Source organism: Rhinolophus sinicus, linkage group LG03 (genome assembly GCF_036562045.2).
Source record: "Rhinolophus sinicus isolate RSC01 linkage group LG03, ASM3656204v1, whole genome shotgun sequence".
Classification (NCBI taxonomy): Eukaryota; Metazoa; Chordata; class Mammalia; order Chiroptera; family Rhinolophidae; genus Rhinolophus; species Rhinolophus sinicus.
Genome location: NC_133753.1, coordinates 117,486,014 through 117,510,957, shown reverse-complemented (window position 1 = coordinate 117,510,957; position 24,944 = coordinate 117,486,014). Strand labels below are relative to the sequence as shown.

Genomic DNA, 24,944 nt, shown 5'->3' with positions numbered 1-24,944 from the left:
GAACCCCTTACGGTGTTCCATAATGGCCGTACCAAATTACATTTTCACCAACAGTGCACAAGGGTTCCCTTTGAGTTTTTGATAATAGCCATGCTCAAAGGTGTGAAGTGATTTGTCATTGTGGTTTCGAATTGTTTCCTGATTATTAGTGATGTTGAGCATCTTTTCATACACCTGTTGGACATTTGTGTGTCTTCTTTGGAGAAATGTCTATCCAGGCCCTTTGAACAATTTTTAAATGAATTATTTGGTTTTTACTATTGAGTTGTATGAGTTCCATATATTTTTTGGATATTAACCCCTTATAGGATATACAGTTTTCAAATATTTTCTCCATCCTGTGTATTCCCTTTACATTTTGTTGGCTGTTTTCTTTGCTGTGCAGAAACTTTTGATATAGTCCCCTTATTTATTTTTGCTTTGTTGCCTGTGCTTTTGGCATAGAATTCAAAAAAATCATTGCCAAGACCAATACTTTGGGCAAATCTCTGGCAGTTCCGGATATTCATTATCTTGTATAAAAAAGGGTTTGATTATATATAATTATAATACCTATGGTTTCTTTCGCATTCTTAAATAGGTATTGTAATATATAATCATATTTCAATCCATGACACACTTAGTAGACATATAAACCATATCTGATAATTAGGTTATTGACAATTTGAAATTATTTAGTATCCCTTTAAATAATATGATTTTCAGTGTTAGAATTCATGTACATGGGTGCTTCCAAAGAATTATTTTGGAAATCATTCTACTTTGAACCTGTTCATATTAGAAAATATTTCAAATTCTTTATGTAAACAATATGTAATTGTTGAAAAATAACAGACATTTGGAAGGGTTATAAATAGGATATTTATTGGACTTCTGTGTTTTTGATGGAGGAAATTAAAAAACCAAACAGTTTTCTTGTCACTGGACCCTAATCTTAGTCCCTTATGTAACTTTGAATATGATTTCACATGTCTGTTATGTGAAGGAAAAGTTAATCATGTCCTTCTTGACAATATTTAGGCAATAATGCTTTTGTAAAAATCTGTATCTAAATCCCATTAACAAATGATACTAAATGTCAGTATCTTCCAATTCTTACATAATTTTTGTAAAGACCTTTACTGCTTGTTTTATATGAATGAGATACAGCTTGTATACTCAATTATGACATCAATAAAATGTGCAGGCTTCATTGATAACTTTGGTAATTTGGGGTGCTGGTTATTTTTAGATTACAGCACACTACAATAGAAATTAATGTAAAAAATGATTTGCTTGTGTTAGTAATCCAGTTTTATGTAGTGGCATAAAGGGTTGTAACAGTTTTGAGGGAGCTAGTGTACTGATACTAATGATTCATTTATATGCATGCATTTTATACTTGTGCTGAAATCCTAGCTGAGCTGTTCATTTTCTTCATTTGTGATATATTAGAGGTTAACTGGAAAAAAAGGTTTAAAAAATTATTAATGCCAGGTAGAACCTTGAAAAATAAAGTGGAAAATTGTTGTAATTATGCGTGTCCTTTATGTAAAATGACATTTTTAGGTTCTACACGCTTTATTTTCATTATAAAGATTTTTATTGAATTATAGTGTATTACAGTTTATGTCCTACTACCGTGTTTCCCCGAAAATAAGACCTAGCCGGACAATCAGCTCTAATGCGTCTTTTGGAGCAAACATTAATATAAGACTCGGTATTATATTATATTATATTACATTATATTATAAACACCAGGTCTTTTACTAATGTTTGCTCCAAAAGACGCGTTAGAGTTGATTGCCCAGCTAGGTCTTATTTCGGGGAAACACGGTAATAAGATTTTAATCTTTAGGGTAATGTGATATAAAAACATACTTGGCCACATTACTTCTTGAGTTTCTTTTGGGCTGCTTTCTTTTTGACCCATCTGTAATCACTTCATAGCATTGAGCTGTGATTCTTGTGAAGTTGGACCTTTAAGGGATGCTGAGGGAGAGCTGTTCAATTCTGTTCCACTAGTGGTTTTGCTAGTGGTATTTCTACTGGGCCATGAGGTCCCACTATCTCCATTTCCACTTAGTTGGCTGTTGCTTCCAGTAACTAAACTACTTGGACTAAGAAGACCTGCTTTGCTAACATTGTCACTACTAAAAGTCCAGTTTTTCCCAAAGTTAGAGGTGGTTTCAATGGTATAGTGGGGGAAGTGTTGTTACTGGAACCTATTTTGGAACCTTTTCCACCTTTGGATGGTGTTACCAGACTAGTCAAACCCACAGACTTCTGGTTAGTTGATGAGGTAGCAGGTTTCCCACTATTGTTTTGGGTTGTTGAACTCAATTTTGCAGTTGATGGATCAGCAGAAGTTTTGGCTCCAAAAACTGCCCATCCACTTAGACCACCAGTTACTGAAGAGGAAACACTGGTACTAGAAGAATTTCCTGAAATAACTGCAGATGTCTTGACTTCTGTTCTCTTAAATGCTAGAAAAGTTGGCTCTTATTTGAGTTTAGTTTCTGGTTTCTTAACCAATGGATCTTTGACAGCCGGAGCTACAGAAACAACTGTGGGGACTGGTTTCTGTGGTAGTTTCTGAGTTTTGTGAGCCTTTTTTTTTTTTTTTTTTTTCCCATCTGTCTGGTACATCAGCATAATACCACACAAGGCAAGGGTAATTCAGCTACTTGTCTGTCACTGGGGTTTATGGCAATCTTGGTGGCAGAGATTATGGCACTTCTGACATTCTACTATTTGATTACCAGATGCCATTGTCATTTGCCTACAGAAACAGGCCATTCCCAGCTCCATGGCAAAATCATCAGCACCGGAAGGGTCAGCCATAGCCAAATCCTTGCTGGTTTGCATGGTAATGGGAAAGGACTGTATCTCTGGTTTCCCCAGTCTAGATTTCTTTGGAATACTCCTTTCGTGATACCTGATTTCATTTCATCAGCATGTCTCTTTTCAGCTTCCTTCTTTACATTTTTAGTTGTGAGTACCTTGCTATTATTATTATTGCCAGAAGCAAGACTGGATGATGTTTTGGGCTCTTGCTCAATGGAAATAGTTTGTGTGCTTGCAATTTTGTGTGGCTCCACATCTTTTTGAGACGGATGGTGACTTGAATCAATGCCCCAAGTCAAAGAGTCATCAAGTAATGCTTTTAGCTTTCCAGCAGAATCCCTACTCTTTGAAAGAAGGAAGCCTAATGCTTTCCAAAAAATGGGATCAAGTTCCAGTTTACAGCTGCAGCCTTTGCAAACACCGCTCTGCCCCTACTCCATGGGTTCCAGGATGTTCTGTACTCTTTATAAGAGTGTAACTAGCCCGTTCAGACTAGTTAATCTTATTAACCTTGCCTAAATGTGGAGCAACATATCAAAACTACTAGCTTCAAAAATAAGTTGCTCTGCTATATTTGATTGCATTTCTAATTCATCAAAATGTGATCTGGAAAGACCATAGGTGTTTGAAATAAACTGGACTCTGACTCCTTTCTCTACCACTTTCTATCTGTGAGGTCTCTAGCAAATCTCTAGCCTTACACATAAAATAAAAATAAAATAATACTTGGTATTTTAGGATTTGTTGGATGGAAGAAAGGAAGAGTATATCCTGTGAAATAGCTTTGTTAATTTTAAAGTATAACACAAGCCTTAACAGATAACTTCTCAAAACTTAGTACCTCTGAAATATCTTTATATTTCATTGTTTTCAGTTGGGCTTATTATAAGTTCAATTAACTTTACAATTGCATCATACATGGGTTTCTTTTATGGTATTTTGACGTTTCAATTTATTCTGAATAGTTTTCTGCCCTGAATTTTGACAGGGAGGGTTTAGCCTATTCACACTTGGTTCGTGGCATATTCTTCTGCATTAAATGTATAAACATGGCATGGTTGTGTGACTTTCCTCCTGCCCATCCCCATGGACATTAGCTAAATAATAGCTTGACTGATACGTAGTTTTGTATTCTGTTGAATTTTACATATTTTCTTTTGGTGTTTGTTTTCACCAAACAATCTAGAATTTCTTGGCTTCACAACTGTTTAGAAAAGTGCTTTTTGCTGAGGTATGCTGTTAGCTGGTGGAAGTGTTTTTGATCACTGGCTTCACAATATGGTTATATCCATGTATAACAAAACAAACTGAGAAATTGAAATATCTCTTTAAAAAGGGCATTGACTTTACAGTAAAACTTTCTTCTGTTTCTAGCTCCCTGCCTCTCCCTCCTCTTCCTGAGAAACTGTTAACAGTTTCTTGAATAGCTTCCCATACATATTCTAGAAGCAATCCTCTATGAATTCAATCAGAAAAGCACTTTTACCTTAACTTAGCCAGCATCATGCTGTTCTTAGGTTTCACTCTGGTCTTTGATATATTACTCTTAAATTGGTAAAAATGTGATTGTCTCATATGCCTCACCAAGTTCTATCAATTTTTTTTTTTTTCCTTTCTGTGCCTGAGGCATACTCAGTTCCTGCATAATTTCTTAGTAAACAGCTTCTCAGTGGTTTGTGTTTGGTCTTTCATTGTTATCAGATCAGTGTGTGTTATGTTTCTTTCCATACTTCTCATATCTTACAAATTGGGGGATAAATCTATTGTCCTAAGCTGGGTAGCTCATGTATGCCATTTTAGCCTGTAATGGCACTCCTGTGTCTACAGAGTCACAATATTGGCTTTTAACTCAAAATACATGCTCAGTCTGTGCTGCTGGGTTTCTGGCCTAGTTTCTTCTTTGAAGCACAATCTTCTTACTTAGGGCCCCATTAGACTGAATGTCGTATACCAACAAAATTCTTATTTTCAAGCCCTAACCCCTAATGTGATGGGGGTTTTGAGAGTTGGGACCTTTAAGACGTAATTAGGTTTAGATGAAATCATGAGGGTGGGATCCTCATGATGAGATCAGTGCTCTTTCAAGAAGGGACCAGAGAGCTTATTTCTCAACCTCTCTGCCATGTGAGGCTATAATAAGAAGGTAACTGGCCGTATGCAAACTAAGAAGGTAGCCTTCACCAGATACCAAATCTACTGGAACCTTGATCTTGGACTTCTCAGGCTCCAGAACTGTGAAAAGTCAGTGTTTCTGGATTTTGTTATACAGCTCAAACTGACTAAGACAGGTCCTGATAACTCATCTAGTTCTCACAGGGCCTTTTGTGTGAGGGACTAGACCCCTTGCCTTGGTTTTTCAGTTAACTTTCCTACCATTGTGGTTTTCCTATCACATTTGCCTACAATAGATAGAGTTTACAGAGACTGTTGGGAGGTTATCATTAAAACAAGTTGCTACCTTCTAGGGGACATGTATAATAAACGATCTGTCACTTTAGACCAAGCCTGATCTTGTCTAGGTCGATTCCCCATTCCACCCATCTCTATTCAAGTTCAACATGTGTATTTTGGATGAGTCTGCAGAACGTATGATAGTCTTAGGGGTTTCACATGATTGCAAGGTGTGTTTCCAGTATGATATGACACAAGCTTTAGTTTAAATGAATATACTGGGGCCCTCCATTGTTTCTGTGGTTGTTAATGTATCACCAATATTTGCTGGACAATTGATTATAAGCTTTATGCTGTGAGGTATTAATAATTGCTTCTTTGTCTGTCAGTTATCTTTTAGCAGACCTGTAGAATCCAGAAATCTGATGTAGATGGAGCCAGGTAGTGTGCAGCAATAGCAGACTGCAGATGCCAACACGTGACCCTAATAAGCTAGCTTTCAAAAATATAGGTCTCCATGTCCTGCCCAGGGATATTCTGGATCAATAGGAACTGGGATAGAGCCCAAAGAATCTTTACTTTTAAAAGCTGTCTACATAATAAGCTTGTGCAGCTAGCAGGGAATTATTGCCCCAAAGAGCAAGTGATGAACTTTCTGTCACTGGTTATGATCAGAGATATGAGATATTTATGGGAAAGAAATATCTTTCTCGAAAGAAACCAAAATAAAATCATCCAGGAAAAATGACTTTTTAATGTTCTCTATAAAAAAGAATATAAAGGATCAATTCCTATCCCTCTATCGCCCCACTTGCTCTATCACCTAAGCCAAGGAATCAATTCTAAATAAAAAATACTGCTCAATATCTGTTGATTTATTGTCTATGTTGTATAGCATGGGATATAGGCTGTATAGCATTTAAAATTTTGTAGTTAACAGAATAATATTAGAGTGAGAATTACACATTTTTTGGTAATGATAGAGTATACAATACCATAAAGTTTTTTTGGGTTTTTTTGTAAGTGCTTCTGATGCTCTCTTGGCACACAGGATTTATACATTAACTGTCTGATACACTGTGATATACTAGGTTAATTTGTCAGAACCATCTGAGTACAAGTTTTGTGAAAAGAATTTAGCTAATTTTAGGAAAACTGAAATGTTTTTGGGATGCTGTCATCACTGATGCCTGACAAACAATTGAATCACCAGTCACTTCTTAAAGCTTTGATATTAGGTCCTCTTTCTGATGCCTCAACTTGTGAATTTTTTATTTCTCACTCTGGGTCATATGAGATTCATTCATTTCACTCATATTTCGACACCCCTATTCTATACATCTGTCATCTTGATCCAGCTTTTAAGGTTTTTTTATTTCTTTCTGTTTATAAATAATTGTTAGATGTGCTAACTTTTTCTGTTGTATACTCCTAGAACATTATTTTTAATCAATTACTTAACATTCCTTCATGAGCATTAAGGTGCTTTATTTATTTTTAATGTTTTCCTTAAAACTTGTAAATCTTATACCTGTAAAAACTCATGAGAATGATGCACAGACTGTTAGAACTTCTGGTGTAATACACTACGGAGAGACCCTTGCTAGGCAAGAGTCCAGGCAAGTTCATTGCTTTAGTTTTAACAGTGATGGGATTATGGGTTTTTCAGTTCAATACAGAATCTTGTGTCTTGGAAACTTAGAAACCAGATGGAGAACTTGACTACCACACCGAGAAATCATGGACTTGCTTTGCATAATGTGTTCATTTAAAGTGCATTTGCTGTTTTAGAAGAGAGAAAAAAGACAATTCAGGGTCCTGAATTTTCAGGGTCCCTGAAAATTTATAAGTTAGACAAGTGGACAAGCATACTACAGTGCAGCAGAAGATATGGTGCATAAGACTCTAAAAGAGATGATAAAAGCAGAGCAGTACCCCATGAAGGAGTGACAGAAAAGTGCTAGGTATGGTGTCATATGATGTCCCAGCATGATCAGGGAAGGATTCATAAAAGAGATGGGAATGAAACTGGACTTTGAAGTATGGGTGGGAATTTTCTAGATGGAAGGTAGAAAATAATAAATGCAAGGGAACTGTTTGGAAACAAGAAACCTGGTTGGGAACAGCTGGGTAAAGGGTTAATGTACAGGGACAATTGGACATAATGTTAAGGATGTATTGTGACTTTTATGAGACAAGTAACAGGAACTCTGGTTACAGGGAAAAAATTAAATGGTAGGGTTTATTGGATCATGACAGCTTAAAATTCCAGGGATAGGATTCAGTTTAGATATGGCTTATTAGGACCTGAAGATAAGACCAGGATCTGGTTTCTGTATTATTCTTTCTTGACTATGTGTCCCCAGGATTTGCATTATTTCCAGGTTATAAGCCTTATTGTCTTTCACCGCCAAATCTGGGAGATGCGAGCATCTCTTTGGTAAATACCAAGAGAACTAAAACTCTTTCTTCTAGAATCTCTCCCCTAAACTGCTGAAAATGGGAAAAAAAGTGAACTTATCGAGGAATAAGTAGAGTACTGTTGGTGGAAGAAAGGTAGCATAGATGGTGAAAAGGCTTCCAATGCTCTGTATAGGTGGATATATTGGGCCAGATGTGGAACGTAGGGACTGAGGAAGCTTAGATGATTTACAGCAGAAGCCTGGCCCAATGCCAAGACTAATAGAAAAACATAACATTCAAACAGCCTATGACCTAGGCATTATACCACTGGGTATTTTACCAAGGGGAACTGTTGAACAAATGCCGTAGAAGACATGTGCAGTGATAGTCACAGTAGTACTATTCAGTTGAAAGTCTAAAAACCATCTAAATGCCAATTAAGATGAGAATGGATGAGTAATTTATTGTATATTCACAAAATAATACAACATACAAAATAAACTATAGCAATATACAACATCAATAAATCTTAATTAATTGTTAAATAAAAAAATGGATTCCCGAAGATGATAAACATAGTATTTTTATAAATTTAGAAACAAGTAAGTTTTTAAAATATGTAGTTTTTAAAAATAATGTGAATTCAATAAAATAATACAAAAAGGGATGTGACAGAAAATAAGTGAATAGGTTATATAGGTGACTTTGTTACATGGTTTGAGAAAAAAATTAAACAATATAAGATGATAGAGTATGCAGGAATGGGAATGTTGGAATAATATTTTATATATGGGGATCATTGAAGTCTTCTGTTAGAAGATGGTATTTAAGCAGGGAATGGATGGAGGTGAATGAGCCAGCCAAGTGGTTGAGGAGAGAGGAAATCTGTTTTGGGCAGAGAGAATTGGGTATGCAAATTCATGGTAAATGCAGTGGGAATGTGCTTGGTGTGTCCAGGAATTTCAGTGAAGCCAGTATGGCCGAAGAAGAGTGGGAACAAGAGGAATGGGTATGGTAGGATATAAAGTCAGAATGGCGGAGGACGTGTAGATCATGTAGGGCTATCAAAGCCATTGTAAGGACCTGGCTAGTAACCTCCATAAGATAGGAATTAATCACTGTGAGACAGGGATCCATTGGAGGGCTTTGAAGGAAAGAGTGATATAGTTTTAAAAGGATTACTTTGGCTGCTTTGTAGAGACAAGAATGGGAAGGTCAAGCTTGGAATCAGGGAGATCAGAAATCAATTAGAACATTTTAAAGTCATTCAAGAGAGGGATGATGTACCTGGGGAGAGGATGATTATTCTAGTTATCTATTACTTTGAAACAAATTACCCCCAAACTTTGTGGCTTAAACAACAACCATTTTATTATATGTCACATTTTTGTGAGTCAAGGATGTGGGCAGGGCGCTCAGCTGGACAATTCAGTTTCCTAAGAAGGAAACAAGGGTCCTTTGGAGGTATTCAGCTGGTAGCTTGTTTGGAGGATCCAATACAGCTTTACACACATGCATCTCAAGTTGAAAGGGATATCAAGACGGCTGTGCTTAGTTAGGTCCCTCTCTTTCCATATAGTCTCAGGGCCTTTCCATGTGGTCTTTCTAGTGTGCTATTTAGACTTACATAGCAGTTTACAACTCTAACAGCGAGTATCCCAAGAGACCAATAGTGATAGTTGCCAGTGTCTTAAGGCCTGGATCTAGAAAGTGGCACAACGTTACTCTGTCATTCTACTTGTCAAAGTAGTCAGAGAACCCATCCAAATTCTAAAGAAGGACATTTAAACTTTATCTCTTGATGGGGCGGGGGGACTCAAAGAATTTGTGGCCTTATATACATAACCTGTCCTAGTGCAAGAAGTACAGGTTGTGAGAAGGTTTTAAATTCTAGATAATTTTTAATATTTAGCCTCTAGGTTTGGCTAATGGATTAGATATGCATTTGAGAGAAAAAGAAGAATCAGTGATGGCCCCATAATTTTTGATCTAGACAACTGGAGGAACGGCGTTGCCATTTACTGGAGAAGGGAAAATAGTGGGAAGAAAAACAGGAATTTCCATTTTGTACATGGCAAGTTTGAGTTGCCTGTTTGACACCCAACTGGACATATGAAGTAGAGTGTCAGATACGTGACTCTGGAGTTGAGGGGAGAGGTCTGAGCATAGGGTATTTGCATATATAGGTGGTATTTAAATTACTGTGACTGGGCGAGTTTCATTTAGGGAGGAGAGTAGGTGGAGAAGAGGAGAAATCTAATTACTGAGCCTAAGGGAAGTTTACATATTAGCAATTAGAAATGAAGAAGAACTAGCAAATAAACCAATAATAAGTAGGTCATGAAGTAGAAGGACCAAGGGAAAATGATGTTTAACAAGACTAGAGAAACTATTTGAACATATAGGGAATGATCACATTGGTTACACAGTGCTGATTACATAGGTGAGGACTGAAACTTGAAATTTATCTTGGAGCCTAGACTCCACTGGTGACTTTATAGGAGCTATTTTTTTGTGTCATAGGAACAAACACGTATGGAAGTGGCTGCAAAACCCCCCAAATACAACATAATAAAACAAACAAGCAAGCAAACAAACAAAAAACATGAGGAGAATAAGTAGAGAAAACTAGCATGGAAAAACCAACAGTACACTTGCTAGTATATCTCTTGTCTGCTAAAATGAAACACCTCTATTTTCAGTCTTGGCCCCGATGTCTGAACAGAGGCAAATGGAGGGCCCTGAGCATTTCTGTCAACTTAAGGGCAATTGCAAAAGCTAATGTCTGTGACATTAAGTTTGTAACTTAAAGAATGTTGACTACAGTTATTTCTGGCCATTAAATGTGTTTCTGATGTGTCTCTCTCTCACACTGTTAATATCCATAAGATTTCATCACTTTGAATTTAAATGTTTGTTTGGAAATGTATTCTTACTATCATGTCAAAATGACAAGAGAAATAAATTCCAGTTTCAAGCCTCTGAGGAAAAAAATTGGATTTGAAAGCTTCTGGGCTTATACTTTCCAGCTGGCCATAGTTCAGTCCATTATCTGTTGTCTTATTAATATTTCCTGCCTTGTCTCTGAAGGCATTTGTGTTTTGAGCTGTTGATTTTATTGTGGCAAGAGTGCAACTTTCTCTTGGACTAATTTAGGAAAACTTTAGACGGAGCACAGTGAGTCTGGAGGACGGACCCCACACAGAGGATACCCGAGTTCTGAGCCTAGAACTCACTGGAGTCGAGAGCTAACTGCCACTCACTGGATGACTTGATGACAATGATGTTAATGGTAGTAATATCACCTCCATAACATGACTGCAAAATAAAAGAGGTGCTGTGCTAATTCTATTATACATATTATCTCATAGGAGCCTTCCTATGAATTGAGGTAGGAATGGTTATTTTTGCCATTTTACAGATGAGAAATCAAGGCTAAATGGGGCTAATAACCTGTCTGGTGTCACACATCTAATCTGTGCAGTCAGTTTGGGAAGGTAGAGAGAATTGGAGCTTGTAAGGCTTGAATGCTAATAACTGCCTCCACTTTGCTAGCTCTGACTCATTTTAGTGAAGTAAGGAGAACAACTGACCTACTTATGCCTTTTTGAGAGAAATAACCAGAAATACATATAAACACACATTTACGGTATAAAATATAGATAACTTTGAGAAAATTTCTATAATGAAGTTTGGAACATAGTAGTTTAACCCTCTAGTTGACCTGTTTTTTAAGGTTGCTAATTTCGAACATTTTTACCTTGGTCTTAAGGTTTCTAGACTTCTAATTTCAGTGAAATCGAGTGCCAAGTTCAGTGACTTGCCTTCCAGTTTTTTATACCTGAAGTCAAATGATTTATGTGTTCCGTTTTTAACAAAACTAAGTCATGTTTTAGTAATAAGTAAATATAAATTGTATGGCAGTTTTTTAATAGCATTGACTTGCCTAGTTTTTGAAGTGAGTGTTCTCAATTCAGATATATCCCATTGTGTTTAAGCTAAAAGCAGCAAAGCTCAGAGCAGCATATATGGGATTCAAGAGATAAACAGTGTTACTTGATTTTCAGAACATATTTATGTTCATGTTAACCTTTACAAGCAAATAATGGGAAGAAAAATATCAAAAACTATTTTTAATAAAATTTTAATTTTTCTCTCTTTTATATGTTGTTAGGTAAGGTAATTTTTATTTAATTTACATCAATTCTGACATTATTTCATACAAAGGAGTACAAATAAGAGGAATCTAAGGTCGTTTATACCCTGTATCTACCAATTTATGAATTCTGAGAAACTAATTAATTCAAACATCAAATGGTATGAAGCCATACAGCAAAGCGTGTGGTCTATTTTTTCTCTTTTTTCAAATAATCATAAACATGGCTTAACATTGCAAGTTTGTTCCATTAGTTTGAAAAATTCAGAAAGGATTGTTTATGTTTTAAAGACAGCTGTTTAGTAATCTAGAGCATAGATGAAACGACACAGAATTTGACTTAGAAAATCTTGAAATGTTCTAAATTCAGGATTTAGTCTATTCTGAAATCTCTCCAATTCCATTAAGATCCCAATATTTTTTAGCACAGAACCCAGTCTATGATTCTCTCCATCACTGTGTCTCCTCATTGTGCTGCAGTTATGCTGGTACCGCATTTGCTGATAGAATACTTTTCTGGGCAAATGGCTACATTCACACACAATTAAGAGAATTTCTGGAAGATACGGATTTGAGAGCAGTTTTTTGTTTTGTTATTCTACTTTTCTAATTCTAGCCCTTAAAGTCGCAACAGATAGACTCCAAGTTCCAGACTTTCCCCCCTACTGAGTATTCGACCTGTCTGCTTTCCGAACACTTGGATAGGCATGCTCCTCATTAGAAACTAGAAGTTTTGAGTTAAATTAGACTTTTGAAAATAAAATTAGTTTCTGTGTATTAAAATATCATAGACATTTCAAATAGAAATCCTTGAATTCCTAAAGTAGTAATTTCCTAAATGGGACCAGTCTTAAATGTTAATGATGCTTTTGTTAACAGAAGAAATTATTAGTCTTATCAATTCTCAGATTTTTAAATTCTTCTTAGTTCTTTCATGAAGATATTAGATGTATCTTTTCAAATTAAAGTACTTTGATATTTGTAATTACTTTGAATTTGGATATTAATAATGAATACCAATATTTTACAGTTCTTTATAAATTAAGACATGAGTACTATTAGATACAAGAATGTGAAACCACTTCACTCAAGAAACATTTACTGAACACCTGCAATATGCCAGTTACTATTTTAGATGTTATGAGTATAAGATCTCTAATTCCTTATACTCTAAGAAATCAGTAAAGTTATGGAATTAGGAATATGGTGAGACTATAAGCATAAATTGGTACTTTGTAAGTAATAACCTTGTTCTCAAAGAACATTTAAAAAGCAGCAATTATCAATATTATTTGATATTTGGTGTTTGTATAAAATGAAGCTAAATTTGATACTCAAGATGTCAGCAACTATATGGACTAAAGATAATAAAAGCATTTTGAACCTTCATATCATTAAAAAATCAATATTAGAATGATTGTAGTTCTAATAATGAATGATAAAACATTATAGCATTTAGGGGAAAAAAAGAATTTATGGCCTTGTAGTAGGCAAAGATAATTTTTACAAAGATTCAGGGGGTTCTAACTGTAATGGAAAAATATCAATGGATTGGACTAAATGAAACTACTGTTTATCAAAAAACATTAAGAGTGAAAGAGCAAAATATGGATGAGAGCAGTTTTAATATGTATATTTGAGAATAGACTTGTTTCCAGGATATACAACTAATTCCAACAAATCAATAAAGAATGAATGAATGAATGAACAAATACAACCCCATACAAAAAATGCACAAGTGATTTGAATGGCCATCTTACCAGACTGTATCTAAATGACCAAAAAACATGAAAAGCTACCCAGTTTCATTAACTAAAGAGAAATACAAATTAAACCCACTTTACATATTGTTAAACACTCACCAGTATGGTTAAGACAACAAAAGATACACAATATGGAACGTTGGTAAAGACCTGGAACAATTAGAACGCTCTTATAATGTTAGGAGAAATAGAAAATGAAATGTCTATTTTGAAAACTGTGTCTAAAGTTTATGGAAGCTGAACATAATACATACATTAAAACCTAGAAATTTCACTTGTAAATATGTACCAAAAGCACTTGTTCCTATACTTACTGAAAGGCATGTAAAAGAATATTTATAGTAAGAGTATTCAACATAGCTCCAAACTAGAACTAACCTGATTTCACATTAATAGTAGAATGGTTAAAGTGTGATATATTTGTATGTTTGAATACTACATAGCAAAGAGAATAAACCATATGTAACGGTACGGATTAATCTTATGAATTCATATAACATTTTACTCACTGTATTGAGCAAAAGAAGCTGGATACAAAATATTATTTTATTTATTAAAAATTCAGAACAGGTAAAATGAATATATGAAATTAGAAGTAAGAAAAATGGTCATTTTTCTGGGGAGGTAGTAACTGAGAGAGGGGTAAAGAGAGCTTTTGGAGTGCTGTTTAGTCTATTGAATCATCTGCTGGTGTCATAAGTGTGAGTTCACTTTGTGAAAATTCTAAATACTTCATGTACTCTTCCATGTCTATGGTACACTATAATAAAATGTATTCATAAAGATTTGAAAAATAAATGAAGGGAAATATATTTGCAGCACAGATTTGGCTCCTCCAAAACAAAAAGCTCAACATTTTTTATCATAAAGTCTTTTCTGATAGTAAGAATTGCCCACTCCTATATCCTGCCATTTGTCAGTTATTATTCTAAATTGAGCTATAATTCCTTAATCATGCCAGTATTTTGTTCTTGTTTGTTTGTTTATTTTTTTGCCTGGAAAAATCAGAAAATTGTTACTAAATTTAAAGAATAATGACTGTATGAGCTGTGACACTGATCTTTTCCTGCCATTGAACTTAAATTGAAACAGTGGCTTTTCTTGGGCTTCAAGTTGGCCAGCTTTTGGACGGGAGCTTACCTCACTGGCTCTGCTCATTCTCAGGTCTTCCAACTGGCAATTGAACTGCACTACTAGCTCTCCTAGATTTCTGGCAGATCTTGGAACTTTTTTGTCTTTCATAATCACCTAAACCAATTTCTTATAAATTCATGTCTTTATTTCTCTCTGTATATAAATCCTGTTTGTTCTGTTTCTCTGACTAATACAGATACCATTTTTTAAAGATTTTCTTTTGCTGACAGATTCCCCCTTTTTTTTTTTTTTAAAGCACGGGTGAATTCCAGGAAACAGTTCAGAAATGGGTGAATGATTGCCTATTCTTGTGAGTTCACACTAATATGACTCATAATTACATGTCCCAATGTGTGCAGACAAAAGCAGTATGTATTTCAAGGATGTGCTTTGAAATTTTAACAAAGAAATCGAAATCAAAAGGTTTTTGTATTTTCATCTCAAATGTCCTGTTTTAAGCCCTGAAGTTTTCATACTGAGGAGTTACTAGCATATGAAATCTCATTTAGCAAAGGCTGTAAACTCTGAATAATGCAGAAGCTCGACAGAGACTTTTATTGAGGTCCAGAGGATGAACTTGGCCCATTCGTCCACTCTGTGGACAGTAACTTGATTTTCATGTTAGTTCAGTTTTGAGGAAATAAAGTAGGACCAAAGAAATAATACCAATGTTTTCTTCCAGATGATTTTACTTCTGTTCATTTCTTCTTTTCAAAATAAAGAACAAAATAAATAAACAAAACAGAAACAACTAATAGATACAGAAATACTGAGACCATTTTGATGGTTGCCAGATGCAAGGAAGTTTGGGGGGATGAGCGAAAAAGGGGAAGGAATGAAGAAATACAAATCGGTTGTTACAAAGTAGAAACACTGACATCGTACTCATATTTTTGGGAAATGCCATTTCATGATCACTGCTTCCTGGAACTTTTGCAGTCTGCTTTATACAAGTCAATGGAACATTAAAGAACACACAAATGTGTGCTTTGCTTAGGTCATATTTGATGTGCCGTCTGCCTCTATTAACAATACTGAACTTCTATGGAGGTAAAGAAAGACAAAAAGGGACAAATTACAGGGAAGAAAATGCAAAGTAGCAGCTTTTGTTTATGGAGTGATCACCATACGGCAGACAATGCTAAGAACTTTATTTCTATTATCTCATTTAATTTTCTAGTGATTAGAGATGAAGATACTATTATTATGCTAATTTTATAGATGTAGAAACCTGGGAAGTTACTAACTTAGATAACTTCACACTGTTAGATAGTTGTGATGTAATTTTAACCCAGTTCTTGTGGAATCCAGAAACCAAACTCTTTTTGAATGCTGGTTTGGTGATGATGTAATCTGTTAGCTTTTTCTTATCTGAGGAACTCTTTATCAATCCTTCCATTCTAAATGATAGCTTTGCTGGGTAGAGTAATCTTGGTTGTAGGTCCTTGCCTTTATCAAATAGTTAAGGAATTTAGTACAGTGCTTTCTGAATTATTTCCCTAATTCTTCCATAATGGTAATATTTACTTAGCAATATGAGGTTCAGAGTCATTATTTCCAGATAGCTTGTCAATAAAAATCACCCAAAGAGTATGAGAGGTCTCAGACTGCCTTAAATCTAGTTGTAAATTGATATTCCAAAGGTTAGGCAGCCTGCCAAATCTATTTTGATTATCTATTGCTGCATATCAAATCATTCCAAAACTCTGTGGCTTAAACAGCAATAATCAGCTCATTTCTCTTATGGTTTTTATGGGTCACAGCTGGAAGATTCAAATGTTGGAGGTTGGAATTATCTATAATCTCATTCAGTCACAGACATGGTGTGGGGGGCACTAGAGTTTGGTTGGTGTGCCCACATGGGGCCTCTTCATGTAGCCTGGGGTTCCTCATTACATGGTGGCTGGGTTCCAAGAGTAAGTGTCTCAATTTAGAGGGTGAGCCCATCTGAGGTCATTTTGTGTTTTATTACCCATCCCCAGAAGTCACGTAGAACTCCTTTCTTTGCATGTTATCGATCAGGGCGGTTACAAAGGTTCACCCAGGTTTAAGGATGAGGGGCCATAGACCTCACATTTCACTGGAGGATTGCCATCATATTTTAGTAGAAGTGTGCAAGTAGAGATGTGTGTGTGTGTGTGTGTGTGTGTGTGTGTGTGTGTGTGTGTATTGCCATGCTTGGAAAATACAATCTGCCATTCCATCTGAAAGTTCTAAAAATTGCCACGGCCTGGCAAACCAGGTAGAAAGCAGTGAGTCACATTTGTCTCCTGGAGGTATTGAAGGCATTTTATTTAATAAACATAGCAAGGGTTAGTCCAACTCACAAGGGGAGACTTTATTTTGTCTCTTTTTTAGCCTGCGTATTATGGTGAGTATTTGTACTTAGAAACTGGAAATTTGCTTTGTAGAACGTGACTGGAAACAGATCTAAAAATAAAACAACTGTGTCAAGGATGAGATAACTGCATTGAGAGTGGCATTATAATTGTTTGTAAATCTCATGAGATTTGGGCATGTTGAACTGCCGAGGCTAAGATTAGTTGCCTGGCGCAAAGAAAACTCTAGAGGTTGGTGGATGCTTTAGAATGATGTTATGAGTTGTTCAAATGAAAACTATCTCTTAAGTGGTGGGCACCCTTACTATAGACTATCCACTAGTTGCCTAAGTTTAGGGGGGGCTCCTCAGACTCACTGACAACTGTAGCCATAATCATTTCGGTATTTGACCCAGGCTGTACCAGGTAGTCCAGGGGTTTGTTGGAAGATTCAAATATTGTCCTGTTTCTTTATTGGTCCTATTTAACATTTGTTAAATATCTGCTGTGGGTCAAGCACTATGTGCTATGATGAAAGTGCAGAGTTGATCATGGTCCCTTCTGTCCAATAACATATCTACCAAAAGAAAAAGACAAGCAACTAGGTCATTTCACTGTTGGATGGGATGTGCCCCGATAAAAGGTAAATGAAAGGGAAGTCTAGGTCGAGGGAAAAGTATTTGAAAACAATACTACTAGGGGCTAACTATAAATTATAAGGCTTATGAGGTAAGTAGCACCCAGGACATAGACAAAGAGTCTATTATTGAGGGGTGTTACTTAAATTGGTTTGATACAAGGCCTTTCCTTCTCTGAGGTCTGACGTAGAGTCTAGGTAAGCAATTTTTATAGGAGGATGTCAAAATTACAAAATTTTACAATCAGAAAGAATCTTAGCGGTCATATAGTAGCTGTATAACTCTAGTTAATTGCAGGGTAATAAATTGACCCGTGGAAGTGAAAGGATATCATAGCTAATCAATAGATGGGGAAGTTAATTGCTAAAATTTTTTTTACTCTTATTCTTGAATTTAAAAAGTATTTTATAAATGCTATTTGCAATTAGTTATACTACATTTATGTTCCTTTTCTAATTTGATGCTCAAGCAACTTATTTTTTAGATAATCACAGACTAGATTATCCGTATTTTATAATAAAATGTATTTTGGATGAATTGTGAATTGCGCATGATGAAAATTTATCAATTTGTATACCCACGAGTAATAATGCTGACTTCTGACTTCGGACTTCTAATCACATGTTTAAAATGAAGGTACTTTCATTCAAAATAGTAGTCATCTGTGTTTGTTAAGAGTAACTATTTATGAGATCCTTTAGTAGCTACTTATGTTTGTTGTCTTATTTAACTTTCCCAATGATACCTGCGATAGGTGGTGTGGTAGAGAAATTAAACCAAGAGACACAAGGTCATTTCCATTGTGATCAGCAGAGTGGGGCTGAAACAGGTCCTGTTGGAATCCAAGTCCCTGGCCATTCTGCCCCATTAGATTGCCCTGCTGTTGTCCAGTCTCTCAAAAGTAGTCCCCCAAATAAAATAGCAATGTATTTACCTTTCCCTCAGGGGAAATGACAGGTTCAACTGGTAAAGCAGCTTAAAAATCAGTGGACTTTGAAATGTTAAATAAGAACAAGACAGATATGTCGATTTCACTTCTGTGTTTGACGGAAATACATTTTCGTATTGAAATGCACCTAATTTTTTACTATTTAAATTTTAAGTCAATAGAATAGCAGCACACATCCCTACACAGTTGTCTAAGGAAATTTTGCTGATTTAGGAGAATGAAAGACAGGATTTTTCTGTTTGATTAAAAGGCATGCTTAATTTCTGTATGACTTCCCTAATATTTGCATCCCGTAAAGAATTTCAGTTATATTGTTCAACACTTCAAATTAGTTTTTCAAACTAATCATATGTGCTTCAGGTGCTTGTTAACCCATTACCTTCAGTTCTGGGGCCCCTGTCATCTTGGAGTTTACTCTTACATAGAGAAATAAAATAGAAATATATATATATATATATATATATATATATATATATATATATATATATAATTTATTTATTTATTTATTTATTTATTTATTTATTTATTTATTTATTTTTTAAGGAGGGTGCAGTTTACAGTGGCCCATGCGGGGATCGAACCGGCAATCTGGGTGTTATCAGCACCATGCTCTAACCAACTGAGCTGACCGGCCACCCCTTAGAAAAATATTTTTTTAATGGATGTATGCAAAAGTATCTTATTATTGAAGAGTAATATGCACAACAGATACATGAAATAATAGACTAGAAAATATCTCCATCTTAAAAAAACCTCTTGTTTCAAGACACATGATTGATAAATAAGTCTATTTAGAGAAAAGAAAGGAGATGGTTTTCTTTGTTACAAATGTGGCATGACGCAGTTTTCTAAAGTAATATTTGTAAGTTATATGCCTTAATTTTTGCTTTTTATTGTGAATTTAAATAATTCATCATTAAATGTAGAGTATAAATTTTGACAATGAACTCTCAACCTGAGATTAAGATATTCATCTTTTGTTTGCCCTTATTTCTTCTTAAAAAAAAATCATAGGGCAATAAACCCTCCTTCTCTATATATGTGTCAGAGAATCCATTGGGTATTCATACTAAAAATCAGTTCCAATAATGTTATTTTCTAGGCAGAAACATCTCAGTAAACTTCCTAGATTCGAATCTTGGCTCTACCATTTCCTAGCAATGCGATTTTTATTTACTTAGCCTCTCTGGGCTTTTGTTTCATCTTCTGTAAAATAGGGATAACAATAAAAACCACGTTATAGGGTTATTATAAAGATTAAATGAGGAAGCTATTTTAATAAAGAATAAAAATTAAGCTCATTAGCTTGATTTTCAAGGCTCTTTACTATCTAATTTAAGGATACTTTCTGCAATGTATCTTCTGCCTTAAGAAAAATATGTATGCTCCAATTAACCTCTGAATATGCATAATTTTGAGTGTTCCTTATTGATTCCAGTATTCACACCTGTGCAATTGCCACTCGCTTTAACGAGGACACTACCTACTTTCCCCCTATCAGAGTCTGATATTTGATGTAATCTAACCTAATCCAAGGATAGTATCCATAACTTTTCAAAGTATAGGAATGTCCAACAAAATATTAGGTCGGTGCAAAAGTAATTGAGGTTTAAAAGGTTAAAAATAATTGCAAAAACGCAATTATTTTTGCACCAACGTAATATGAACCTTATTTCCACTTCTCACGGGCTTAATCTGAGGCTATGGATTTGAGGCAGTGATCCCCAGAAAAACTAGCTGAAAGGGCAGAAGTCAAAAGGGATTGGATTCTCAATTTGCCTGCAAAGAACTTAGAACTGAGAATAGTTTTTCCTTATAGTAGGTATCATAGTAATTGCCTTCCTTTTCTACTCAAAAGCATTTCCATGATTCATGGATGGTTTATTTGATTTCTTATCTAGGATCTTCAGCTTATATTTTTAAATACTTTCTTGAGATATGATTGACATATAAAAAGCTGTATATGTTTAATATATACACGTTGATGAGTTGGGAGATTACACATATATCTGTGAAACCATCACCGCGATCTATGTTATTAGCATACCCATCACCTCCAAAAGTTTCTTCCTGCCCTCTTTATTATCTTTCTTTTTTTGTGATAAGAACACTTAATATAACCTCTACCAGTTTAGCAAATTTTAAAAAGATACCGGCACTCCCGTGTTCATTTTTGCTAGTGTTTTTGTTCCATATCTAAGACGTGATTTTCAGAAAACACTTGGCTGCAAGAATGTTCCCATCTCAACACAATATAAACAAAAGGTAGGTGACAATATCAAATACATTATAACCTTAACAAGACCTCATTTCTCAACCTCTTCCCAACTTGATTCTTTGAGATCCAGCACACGTCCCTGATTCCTCCCCTTTTCACTCTTCTCCTGCTTCCAAATGCCCATGGCAAGGTGTGCCCATCGCTGGAGGCACCATCCAGTCCTCTTATGTTCTCTGGTTATCTGTACACTTGTCTCACTAAGAAATGGTGAGCGACTTGAAAAGGGTTGCCTCGTCTTCCTGTGTTCCACCAGTATTTTGTCAGTAGAAATTTCTTAATAAATATTTTATTTTATACTTATTCTGCAGTTATTGCTAATATATTGTGTTCATTCTATAATGACTGATTCAATGTTAAAGCTTTCAAAACTAGTACTTTTTTTCAGAAAGCTTCAGACTTTTGAGATGTAGCTAATACATCTAGATTTCTTAGCAGCTAAGATTGGCGCTTGCACTGTTATTGGGGGACTTTGAAGTCAGACAGATGCAGGTTCATATCACTACATGGCTACTTCTAGCTCTGTGACCTCCCCAATTTCTAGTTTCTATAATTGTAAAATGGAGCAGGAAAATTTGTAAAATGGTTTGGTGATGGTAGACTGAGACCTTGACTATGAATTCAAGAGCCTTGCTCATAATGAGAATTCAATAAATATGATTATTACTACTATGAATAAAAATGAATGTGTGTGTGTATATATATGTGTATATATATATATATATATATATATATATATATATACACACACATATATGTATATATATATATACACACATAAAAATGTATACATTCCTGGCTCTCTATATATATACATATAGATACATGAGAGAGAGCTAAAAAATGTATACACATTTTAAGAAAAAACTATTAAAATTGTAATACTCAATATATGCAGATAACAAAAGATTCATACAAGTCACGTTCGACTTCTGCAATTACAAGAGGTGCTCAAAGTGGTTACCATCAGCATCCAGACACTTCTGATTATGTGAACTACTGCTTGAGCAACGTTGACCAAAGTGTCCACTTGTATACCTTTTTTTGGTACACCTGGTATATATACATATGTACATACATTATCATAATTATTCATCACAATCTGATATATGGTAGTACACCATGAGGAAAGCTTTCTAACCTTCATTTGTTATATATTTTATACTCTAGATTTAATCTAAGAAGATCCCAATAGCAATACAATAGTAATAGTATTGTATGGTGTGTTTTTTTATAGTTAAGTCCTTGATTAGTAGAGAATATATATGTGTAGTCTATATTCTTCTTCCTTCACCTATCAGAATCATTTTTTTAAAGACAATATAATTTTTTTAATAAATGGAGATAGCCCTACATTTGATTTTTAACAAATAGACAATATATGTCTATTTCACAGTGTTGTTAGTACTCTCTATACATTATAAATTATCTATACATTATGAAGTGAAGTATAAAATTGATTTTTATTTAATTAATTTAAAATGCAGTAATTTTGGGGGGAACTGGGGTACAAAAAAATAGTTCATGTGTTCATTTGTTTTCTGGATTATCTGTGTAATTTCTTCCTTTTGTCCTATAACCACATTCGTACTCTCAATGTCTTGAGTGCGTAGGTAATATTGCTTGATTTCAATCTTTAGGATTAAAGAAACTGCTATGTAATGTCAGGGTAAGAGTAATTTTAAATAGCAAACTTTAAAGGATTTGAAATTTCTTATTTTTATCTTATGTTGTAAAATGATATCTTCTCTAAGAGACTTGCTGAAACAGATTTGTAACAGTTTATGTTTCCATTTGTTGTGTGTAAAAGGAAAGTCCTAGAATTGCTGTCACAATCTTTAGTTCCTGTGCAGTGCAACAGCTTGAATCTTTTTATGGTATTTTGGACATGTATCACTTTCATCATCAAAATGGCTGAGAAAATAAATGAGTATAACCAAGGCATTGTACTATGTTATAGTTTTGTTATACATAATGATGAAGATGTCGTACCATAAATTTTGGTAACAAACTTAACTTGATTGAAGATTATATGCTGCTTCCAAAACACTCTTTCTAACATAAATTTCAAATGAAAATACTCTACTTATTAACATGAGAAATAGACTTTTGGGCCTATACAAAATATACAATATTACGCAGACTGACTCTTGGAACAATATTCAGCACAGTGGATGCTTCGTAAATGTTCTTGACTGAGTTGACAGTTGATGAAACCAACTTTTAAAATACTATATTCAGGACCAGTCAATTTGTTTAATTTTTGGCATATATTGCATCAACTGATGTATTGCATTTATATAAAGTGTATGAATCATGGTAAATAATAATTTTTGTTTAATTTTGTGACTTTAGGGAGACAGGCTTTTGGTGAATGATGGAAACAATCTTTTGTAGTGGATTATTTCAAGAGCAATTTGAAATACAAGTGTTCTATATATTATTTATCTTTATTTTGTTGCCCAATTTCTCTTTGATTCATCCTTAGGAGGACCATAATTTATTAAGAAAATATATCTCTATATCTTTGCTAATAATTAACTTTGGATTTTCATAATAATAGTTATTTTATATAACATTTGAAAATATTTTATGTAATTAAAATTTTATTAACATGTCTCCTATGTAATATTCCAATATTTAATGATAAGTGCTAACTTCTGCATATATATTATTCTATTTTCTGGAATAGCGTGAGATAATTAATAGGCAACTTAACAGATACAAAAATCTAAGATGTGTGCTTTGTGATTTCCTTTTTAATAATTTTATTCTCCGAGAGTCTTAATGTAAATTTGTAATTTTTAAGTGTCTTTTTTCACCAATAGTGTTCATCTTTCGTATAAATCTCATCTTGACAGCATCAGTCCTAGTTAGATGAATTTAACTTTGCAACTTAAATTAACTCATAATCTTTCCATCATTGAAAATTACCTAATGTATTTCCTGTCAATCACTTTTTCAGGTTGAGATCCTCATAGCAAGGAAAAAGATTGGCAGCTATTGTGAAAATTTAAGAGGTTGCACATCATCATTAAGGATGGCTTTTTTTCTCAAGTGTCAGCAATTACTGGGCTTTGCTTTGCTTTTTTTTAGAACTGGCCATTGAGAAGCCTTCTTATGACTTGTACTTTTATCTATCTGTCTATCTATCTATCTATCTATCTATCTATCTATCTATCTATCTATCTACGTATCTCATAACAGACATAGCAGATATTCCATTTTTTGATTACTTGTCTTTTTTTTTTTTTTTTAATCTGTTGGTCACTGTGGTTGGTTAATTTATGCTGTCTGGATTTGTGCCCGTAAAATGTGAGAAGGCACCTGCTGAGGTTTGTGGGGAAGTTTTTCTTTTTCTTTTGCTTTTTTCGTATATAAGGTACCTGAACTTTATCTGAACACTATGATGCAAGATTGTGATATCTGGATCCCCACATGAGAGTGAAGTTAAAACTCTTGAAGTAAGAGCTTCCCTATTTTCAGACAACCAGAGCCTGATTATACTGACAAGCCCAGAGATAAACTATTCCTGATGTTTACCTTACCAATGAAACCTTCATTTGTTTTTAGCTATTAATTTTTTTTGTTTTGTTTTGGTTTTTTTTAGGAATCATTTTTTCCTTTTATTTCTCTTTCTTTTTATATAATGAAATATCTCAACCAAACTGAAATTGTAAAACATGAAATAACCAAGACCTTTGTATCCACTGCACAACTTTAATAAAGCAAATATTTTGCCATATTTGACTTAAATTTTTATAAAAAGTTTTATAAGTAAAATAGCACAAATGCTATTTACTTATAAAACTTTTATAAAAATACAAAAGGGATATAACAATTTATATCCCCTGTGTAACCTCCCTAATTCCACTCACATGTGATCTATGTAATATTATCATAGACTATGTAATAATATTGCATTCCTATAAGTTTATAATGTCTTGATGTTTAAAAGGGTGATCCCCCCAAATCTATGAGGCTCATTTATGTTTATCTTCCTCTATCTTCTCCTAATTCTTCTACTGAATATTCTTGATGAAGGCAACAAAAGAAAAAAAAAAAAAAAAAAAAGCCAGAGGGACTAAATC

The 24,944-nt window shown here is 34.4% G+C and overlaps 1 protein-coding gene and 1 pseudogene across 3 annotated transcripts in view; one reads left to right on the top strand and one right to left on the bottom strand.

Annotated features, from left to right (window-relative positions):
* The window catches only part of PRR16 (proline rich 16), a 278,138-nt gene that overhangs the window by 72,064 nt on the left and 181,130 nt on the right, over positions 1-24,944 (top strand). The gene's annotated exons all lie outside the window — the stretch shown is intronic.
* Positions 1,870-14,781, bottom strand: LOC109455162 (integrator complex subunit 12; annotated as a pseudogene).